Raw genomic sequence first — 9,316 nt, forward strand, 5'->3', positions numbered from 1 at the left:
AAACAAAAACTTTGTTTTGTTTTTTTTGTTTGTTTATTTTTACCAATTATTCCATTCTTTTACTTCTACTAGTATGAAAATTATATACTATTTTTTAGCAATTATCCAATAAGTGAATATACATCCTTAACTTAAAGTCTGAAAATAATCAATACTTTTACCTTTCTCCCACATAATTTAAAGGCATTTTTTAACGTTTATTATTTTTGAGAGACAGTGAGAACATAAGTGGGGGAGGGGCAGAGAGAGACGGAGACATAAAATCTGAACCAGGCCCCATGCTCTGAGTTGTCAGCATAGAGCTGACGGTGGGCTCAAACCCATGAACCATGAGATCATGACCTGAACTGAAGTCGGACACTTACCCGATGGAGCTACTCCTAAAGACTGTTAAACATTTTAATTCCATTTGCCCTCCCAGATGTGTTTTTGTTGTCAGATATTTTAATTCTATCTTGTTTTTATTAGAAGTTTTGTCCTTCCAGACATTATTATCATTATTTTATAAAGTTAATGTTTGCTTAGATATATCCATATGTTTATCATTTTCTTTGCTCTTTCCTTCTTTTTTTTCAGGTCTTCCCTGTGAGATCACCTTCATTTTACCTAAAGGAAACGTCTTAAATTAAAATGTGCTGGTGGCAAACTCTCTCAGCTTTTATCTGTCTAAAAATGACTCTATTTTGACCTATTTCTGAGACATTTTGGCTGGGTATAGAATTCTAGGTTGGCAATTATTTACATGCATTGATGGTTTCATTCCACTTGCTTTTGGCTTCCTTTGTTACTTCCTTTGTTACTACTGAGAAATCAGTTATTGTCTAGTTGCCACTACTTTGAAGATAATCTTTTTCTCTGGTTGATTTTAAGATCTTGTCTGTCTTTGGTTTATTAAAGCCTCACGATGAGTCTAGGTGTATATTTCATTTTATTTTTCATGATTCTTATTCTTGCACCTGTGGATTTATATCTTTAATCTGTTCTGAAAAATTCTGAGTAATTATTTCTTTAAACATTATCTTTATCCAAGCCTTTCTATCCTCTGCTTTTAGGGGTCTCATTAAATGAATGCTACATCTTTTCATTCTGTTCTTCATATCTCCTAATCTCTCTTTGTAAATTTGCTTTGTTGTGTCTCTTTACTATATATACTCTTGAATAATTTCTTCTGATCCATATTTTAATTTTTTAATTCTCTCTTCAGTTGTGTCTAAACTGCTTGAGCATATCTGTTGAGGTTTTAACTTTGGTTATTATATTTTTTTACTTTGAGTTCTATTTATTTCTTTTTCAAATCTGCTAAGTCAGTTTATATTGTTTCCTTTTCTGCACATATATTTTCTTTCTTTTTTTTTAATTTAGTGAGTATAGTTGGTTTTATAGATTCTATCTAGTAATTCCAAAATCTGAAGTGATTAGAGGCCTCTTTATTTCCAGTTTTTGTTCTTTATGGCTTGTCCTTGTAGGCTTAGCTACTTTTGACTATATGCTGCTCATTGTCTTTCAAAATTTATTTCAGGGGGATTGTTTGAAGTCCAGGATGACACAAATTTTCTCCAGGGAAAAAAAGAAAACTTTCATTTGCCTTTAAACTAAGTTTACAACTTGAGAGGGTTATATAATTTCTTTTTGTTTTTATTTATTTATTGGTAACCAGAGTGATAAGGACTTGGAAGGAGTAAAATTACTAACTTGCACTTGTTAGAGCATGTTCCCACCATTATCAACTATCCTGTTCTGATCATCATAAAGGCAACTTGTCCTGTGATCTCCTGAGCCTTAGTGGGGGAGTTACATTTACATTTAGCTTCACCCTGCTCCTGAGGGTTTGACCCTTATTAGTGAGGGGAAGGGCAGGCCCTGAGCTTTGATCCTGTCCCCCTTGTCCTGAGAAGCTCTCAAAACCTAAGTTCAAGTTTGCCTAAATTGGCAAATGCCCTTAGTTCAAAAATAGCTTTAGGGTGCCACTTAACTTTCAGAGATCCTTTGATTTTGGATTTGAGTTTCTTATTAACTTGCCAGATCTTTGATGCTTTTAAACATTTTTTAAATTTGTTTTTTTTTTTCCAGTCAGCAGTTTGGGTTGTTTTCTAGTAGGAGGTTGGTTTCATTCCTATCCTGTCTTGTTCCTGCAATGAAAGTCCTTCCCTTATCTTCCTAGGTTTGGTTGAACTGCACGCTTAGAAACTAAAAAACTAACATGACCTGCTCTAAGACAGTTAACATATGGAAAAGCAACCATATGTTTTTTTAAGTCTTTTATACTTCAGGAAAAGAATCACTGCAAGATTCCCTTAAATAGACTGTAAAAATTGAACTACATAAAACTCTTTGGGGACATATTTAAAATTTTCTAAGAAATGTTTTCCCCCCCAAAAATTAAATTTTCACTACTAAATTATTTAAAAATTGCAACATTTTATCCAGAAGTTACTTTTCCAGCAAACAGCCACCCAAGAATCCAAGAGTAAATATAAAATGACTACAAAGTTCAATTTATTCATCAGAAAGTCCTTAAGGCCTCATTCAGTGTTGATTAACTCTTATTTCCTACACAATTCAAAGAAACCTCATTCTCTGGGTTTCTAGCCCATAAACTCTTAGAAGCAATAACTTGAAAGAACACATGCATTTTGAAAGGTGGGCTCTTTATAAAAGCCAGGAATGGCATCTGATGGCTCCATGAGTAGAGAGTAGATAGGACTATAAAATGTGTCCAAAAGGTCAAGAAAAGGAACAATGGAGACATTTAGCCCAACATTCAACAACAGCTCGTGGGAGGCTCATTGAACCTCTTCACAGCGTTGTGAACAAACATCCATGTTCCCGGTGCTGATCCTGCTGATCCTCGTGAATTCGAGCCCTGCATCGGACTCTGTGTTGACAGCTCAGAGCCTGCTTGGGATTCTCTGCCTCCCTCTCTCTCTGCCCCTTCCCACTCATTCTCCCTCTCTTTCAAAAGTAAATAAATAAACATTAAAAAAATAATCAGGGTTCAAAAGGTGCATAAGGAAGGGGAAGTGAAGGGAGTCAAAGGAAAGAAAATTCTCCCAGATGGTCTTGCTTTTGTTTACCTCCCTTTTAGCACAAATAATGCTGCCCTTGCCTCCTGATATTGAAGGCAGGGCTCTCAACTTACACATTGATTTTGGATCCTACTGAGATCCCTGTTTCGGTGGTGTATTAGAATCATTACTTAAAAGGTTTCAGACTTTGCTGATCCCATGAGATGAGAGCCTGAGTTTAGTATCATTTTCATTATTGTATCATTGGTATCATTCTAAGGTCTCAGAAGCTGGAAAACTCAGCTTTTTGCAAGATGCTGGCTACTTCATATCCTTCCAATGTTATTCCCTGTATTTTCCCTGAATATTTATCATACCTTCTTGACTTTTTATGTACTTGATTTATATTTGTGAGTTTTCTTTTTTTATTTCACAAAGGCGGTTAACAACTGAACTGCGGTAGAAAGGACTTGTATTTTGTTTAGAATTGGCCAAAAGTTTCATTTTGCAAGCCAGTTTTGGTCACTTTGATGGAAGACCATGTGTGGTTTTTTTTTTTAAGTTTATTTATTTATTTTGAGAGAGGGGTGTGTGTGTGTGTGTGTGTGTGTGTGTGAGTAGGGAAGGGACAAAGAAAGGAGAGAGAGAATCCCAAGCAGGCTCTGCACTGATGGTGCTTGGGGCTTGATCTCACAAACTGTGAAATCACGACCTGAACCAAAATAAAGAGTCAGCCACTTAACAAACTGAGCCACCCAGGTGCCCCTGGAAAACCATGTTTTTGTTTTTGTTTTGTTTTTAATTTACATTCAAGTCAGCATATAGTACAACAGTGATTTCAGGAGTAGATTCCTTAATGCCCCCTCCCCATTTAGCCCATCCCCCCTCCCACCACCCCTCCAGTAACCCTCTGTTTGTTCTCCATATTTATGAGTCTCTTATGTTTTGTCCCCTCCTTGTTTTTATATTATTTTCATTTCCCTTCCCTTATGTTCATCTGTTTTGTCTCTTAAAGTACTCATATGAGTGAAATCGTATGATATTTGTCTTTCTCTGACTGACTAATTTCGCTTAGCATAATACCTTCCAGTTCTATCCATGTAGTTGCAAATGGCAAGATTTCATTCTTTTTGATTGCCGAGTAATACTCCATTGTATATATATACCACACCTTCTTTCTCCATTCATCCATCGATGGACATTTGGGCTCTTTCTATCCTTTGGCTATTGTTGATAGTGCTGCTATAAACATGGGGATGCATGTGCCCCTTTGAAATAGCACACCTGTGTCCTTTGGATAAATACCTAATAGTGTAACTGCTGGGTCATAGGGTAGTTCTATTTTTAGTTTTTTGAGGAACCTCCATACTGTTTTCCAGAGTGGCTGCACCAGCTTGCATTCCCATGGAAAACCATGTTTTAAAGAACATTGAAACTGCTTCCAGGCCCAAGAGGAAAGAGTTCTAAGATCCATTATCAATGTCTGTCCCAACACAGGACAGAGGCTGAAACATGCCTGTCAAATATTTGTTATCCTTGGCTTAGTTCATCAAATATTCATTGAATGTAAGGTGCAGGTTCTTTCTTTATTTGTTTTCTATTGTCTTTTGTTTTCAATAAAGGAGACATGGTTTCTGACTTTACAAAGCTGTAATAAATGGCAGACACATGAACAAACAATGAAAATACAGTGGGAAATAGCCAATAATGAAACTGTACCAGCGGGGAGAGAGGAAGAAGTGAGATGGGGGCATCAAGGGAGAAGTCTAAAGCAAGGTCAGATGTCAGCAATTTCAGAAGCCTGGATGGTCTCAGTTTTGGTCTGGATGTACCCCTTCTTACCTCAGCCACTTCCAAATGGTAGACCACCAGGATATTGCCAGTTTGTGGGAAGGCTTCCAATAGGCATTCTAACAAGCAGCCCATACAGTCTTCTCTGTGTTGTCCATAGCCTTCCTCTCATTATTACTGAATACTGGCCGAATGTCACAAGGCTATGCCCTGTGAGCATGTGAAGGAGTCAAGGTTGGACTGCACAGAGAGTACCCCAAAGACCTCAAGCTGTTAAAGTACACATGCTAACAATGACAGGTATGGCCCATAACTGAGAACAATTAACTTTATTATTTTTAATTTTTTATTGAAGTATAACTAACACACAGTGATATATTAGTTTCAGGTGTATGACATATTGACTCAACGATTCTGTATATTACTCAGTGCTCAACACAAGAAGGGTAGTCACCATCTGTAACCGTACAATATTATTATAGTATATTGACTATATTCCCGATGCTGTGCTTTTTACCTCCATGATTTGTTTTATAACTGGAAGCTTGTAGCTCTTAATCCCCTTCATCTATTTTGCCCATCCCCCTATCCATCTTCCCTCTGACAACCAGCAGTTTGTTCCCTGTATTTAATTTTTTGTCTGTTCATTTTGTTTTGCTTTTTATTTTTTTTTTATTAAAAAAAAATTTTTTTTAATGTTTATTTATTTTTGAGACAGAGAGACAGAGCATGAACGGGGGAAGGTCAGAGAGAGAGAGGGAGACACAGAATCTGAAACAGGCTCCAGGCTCTGAGCTGTCAGCACAGAGCCCGGCGCGGGGCTTGAACTCACGAACTGCGAGATCATGACCTGAGCCGAAGTCGGATGCTTAACCGACTGAGCCACCCAGGCGCCCCTTGTGTTGCTTTTTAGATTCCATATATAGGTGAAATCATATGGGAGTTGTCTTTCTCTGGCACTTGACATAATACCTTCTAGGTTCATCCATGTTGTCACAAATGGCAGGACCTCATTCCTTTTTATGGCTGAGTAATATTCCATTGTGTGTATATACACATCCACACATACCACATCTTCTTTATTCATTCACAAGAGAATAATTTTTAAAAGACACCTTCTTGGTGAGTAGTTCAGGAAGATCAAAATCCAGGATAATATGAGGTTTATGAGAAATGCCAAACAAAAGGCTTTTTACAAGCCATATTTAGATTAAAACCACCAACGAGATAAGACTATGATCAATTCAGGCACCTGGGTGGCTCAGTTGGTTAAGCGTCCAACTCTTGATTTCAGCTCAGGCCATGATGTCACGGTGGTGAGACTGAGCTATGTGTCAAGCTCTGTGCTGAACCTGGAGTCTGCTTAAGATTCTGTCTCTCCCTCTTCTTCCACCCCTACCCCCTCTTAAGAAAAAACAAACAAACAAACAAACAAACTACGATCACTTCTTGGGAGAGATATGTAACACTAACATATATAAGAACGTAAGAACATTGTATAAGACCATTACAAGAAAAATCATAATTACCGAATAACTTCCCATAATTTTTCACTATGTAAGGTGTTTCTACAAGGTGGTGCATCAGAATGTTTGTTAAAATGTGTATTCCCTGATCCCATCTTAGAGGTACTAAGCCTAAATCTCTGGGAACAGCCTGTGAATATGCATTTCTAATAGACTCTGCTTCCTCCAAGCGATTGTGATTATGCTCTAAAGATTTAAACCACTACTCTTATGGAGAGAACGATAACAGTTATAAGGAAATGACGTCCAAGATAAATGAGGAGATGATAAGAGAGTACCAGCTTCCTCAAATGGGTTTAATTCTGTAAATCTGACGGAATTCATTTAGGATAATAAAATAACTTGCAGATGTGATCATACAAACATCAACATCAATCTTTAAGCCATCCTAGAGAATGGCAGAATCACTAGAAACTTGGAGATAGGCAAATACTGGTTGCCATTAGGCGGCAAAAAGGGGGATTTGAGAAAATATAGAATTGTCAGTTTTATATGGATTCGCAGCAAAACTTTGGAAATAACAGTGTTATTAACAGTGTTTGTAAGCACTTAAAAATGCAGTGTTGATCATTAAGAGTCACCAGGAGTCACTACAAATGAATCTATGTGTGGCCTTTTATTTTTAACTGCATCAATCCCTTGTTGAAAATAGTCAAGTTATAAATTATAAAAAAACTACACATACTAAGCTGGTCTATTTCCTTTTTCTTTTTTCTTTTATTTTTCTTTCTTTCTTCCTTTCTTTCTTTCTTTCTTTCTTTCTTCTTTCTTTCTTTCTGAGTCTGCTAAAACAGTGGAATGATGAAGTCAGTTTATATTGAGTTTTTCCTAGGCATTTGGCAAAGTGTCTCATGATATGCATTGAGCAAGACTGAGAAATCTGAGAAAATGGATAGAATCATTATTATTTTTTGAGAGCCCACTATATGTCAGGAACTGTGCTAAGCATTTTGTGAGTATTAATTCATTTAATACTCAACCCATCCCTATAAAGTTAAAAAAGAAAAAAATTACACATAAGGAAACTAAGCAGAGATTGATCAGGTAATTTTCTCAGGATCATGTAACTAGGGTTTAAGGGGTCTACTCTGAGATCAAAGCTTGGGCACCTAACAATTGCACTATATTTCATAAGGGTGGACATAAAACTGGGTAAAATGCCTGTACAGAAAGAGTTGATCTGTATATTCATGCCAACCTGAGGGAATCACTAATGCCTGCCATGAATCTACAAAATTGTACCAGACTTGCCCAACATTTTTATTAATGACTTGGATAAAGGATGGAAGTTGTGCTTATCAAATTTATAGATGTCAGAAAGCTAGAGAGAAGATAGCTAATGCTGTAAATGAGAGAATCATGATCTAGAATGATCTTGGCAGATGGGAATAACAGGCCAGAGCCAGCAAGAGGAAATTTAACGAGGATCCTGGTAAAATCCTAAATTCTGGCTACAAAAGTAAGTACAATGAGGAACACCCTGCTTAAGGGCATAATACAAAATGTGGAAAGCTAGGAAAATCATTAGATCCATTGATATAGTCAGTCTCCTACAGACTGAGTTCAATGTGATAAATATGCAACAATGGCCAAATGACCTCATGTACTTCTCTCACTGGCTCTCTGACCTCTACCTCTTCAAAGCTGAAACTACCCTATTTCATCTAATCTGAGATGCCATTGATTACAAGATGCACCAGGACTTAGAACCACTGAGAAGTGTGGAGGGAATGCCATCAATAGAACTAGGACACAGTACTTTCAGATCACCTCGCACTTTTATTTTATAATCATTGAAAGAACTTTTTGAACTGTAATAGCTCTTTGAGGCAGATGTAGGGGGGTTGTTGCAGCTCCCGACTTACAGCTGTTAGCTCTTACCCAGGAACAGGCTTTTGGGGTTTTTGTTGTTGTTGTTGTTTGTTTTTTTGTTTTTGTTTTTTTAATTCTCAAGTTCGTTAACGTACAGTGTAGTCTTGGCTTCAGAAGATTTTTAAGGACACCAGAAAGACACCCATGGAGCCAGAGAGGGGGATTCATGGAATTAGAGTCTCACTAACCAGCCTCAACAGAAAGCCCCCTGCAGAAGTGTCAGCAGACTTGATTGGAGGCATAAAGGAAAAGAACCTCCAAGTGAAAGGACTTAGTTCCACCAAGACTCTTAGGATCACTACGAGAAAAATTCCTCATGCTGCAGGGTCTAGGACTTGGGATGATTTCCAGATGAGAATCCACAAGTGACCATGGACTTGGCTATTTCTTCCAAAATTGTTCAGCAGATTACTTCCATCAGTGTAGAGCCAGGAATTCAGGTTGAAGTCACTATTGCTGATGCTGAAATTAGCTTTTTGAATTAGTTGATTATGAGTTACTAAGAAAGAGGCTTAATAGATTTTATCACATCAGTTGTGCCTAGCACAGAAGGAAAATATAAGAGAAATAAATAGGTTAAACTATTCTCCCAAATGTCTCCTTTGGAGTCCGATCTTCTGAAATGCGTTGCACTTCAAAGTTGGGGTATACATGTCTTGTTTTTCCAACCACAATTGTCCTCTGTGCCACCAGGAACATCAGTGAGGCAGCATTTATTTAAACGGTTCCTTCAAGGATTTTCTTCAAGCCAATGGCTCCACCCTCTACCCCCCCCCCCCACTTTAATACAGGTTCTTTATCTTTTTAGAAGGTGTCAGCAGAGGATTTCAGAAAACAACCGGGATTTTATTACTTCCTGAAACGGTCCTTAAATTGTTTGTTGAATGAAAAGTTGATGAGTTGCTGTTGTCCATTTGTGCCATTAGAAATATAAAGCAGGTTGGTACATGTGCAGGCAGCTGGTGCTACATCATGTCTGGTGCAGCAATTATAGAATACCATGGATCAGAAGATGCATCTTAATTTCAGAGATGTTGAATGTGACAAGATGCGTATCTAAGAATCAATAAATTTCGGTAATTATGTTGTACCTGCAGGTTGGACCTCTTCCAAACTTTGGGA

At 37.5% G+C, this 9,316-nt stretch overlaps 1 pseudogene; it reads left to right on the plus strand.

The window, feature by feature from the left end:
- LOC106980024 (40S ribosomal protein S20-like) overlaps window positions 1-9,064 on the plus strand; it is a 61,520-nt pseudogene extending 52,456 nt beyond the window's left edge.
- The last annotated feature ends 252 nt before the right edge of the window (window positions 9,065-9,316 follow it).

This window comes from Acinonyx jubatus, chromosome F2, assembly GCF_027475565.1.
Source record: "Acinonyx jubatus isolate Ajub_Pintada_27869175 chromosome F2, VMU_Ajub_asm_v1.0, whole genome shotgun sequence".
Taxonomy (NCBI): Eukaryota; Metazoa; Chordata; class Mammalia; order Carnivora; family Felidae; genus Acinonyx; species Acinonyx jubatus.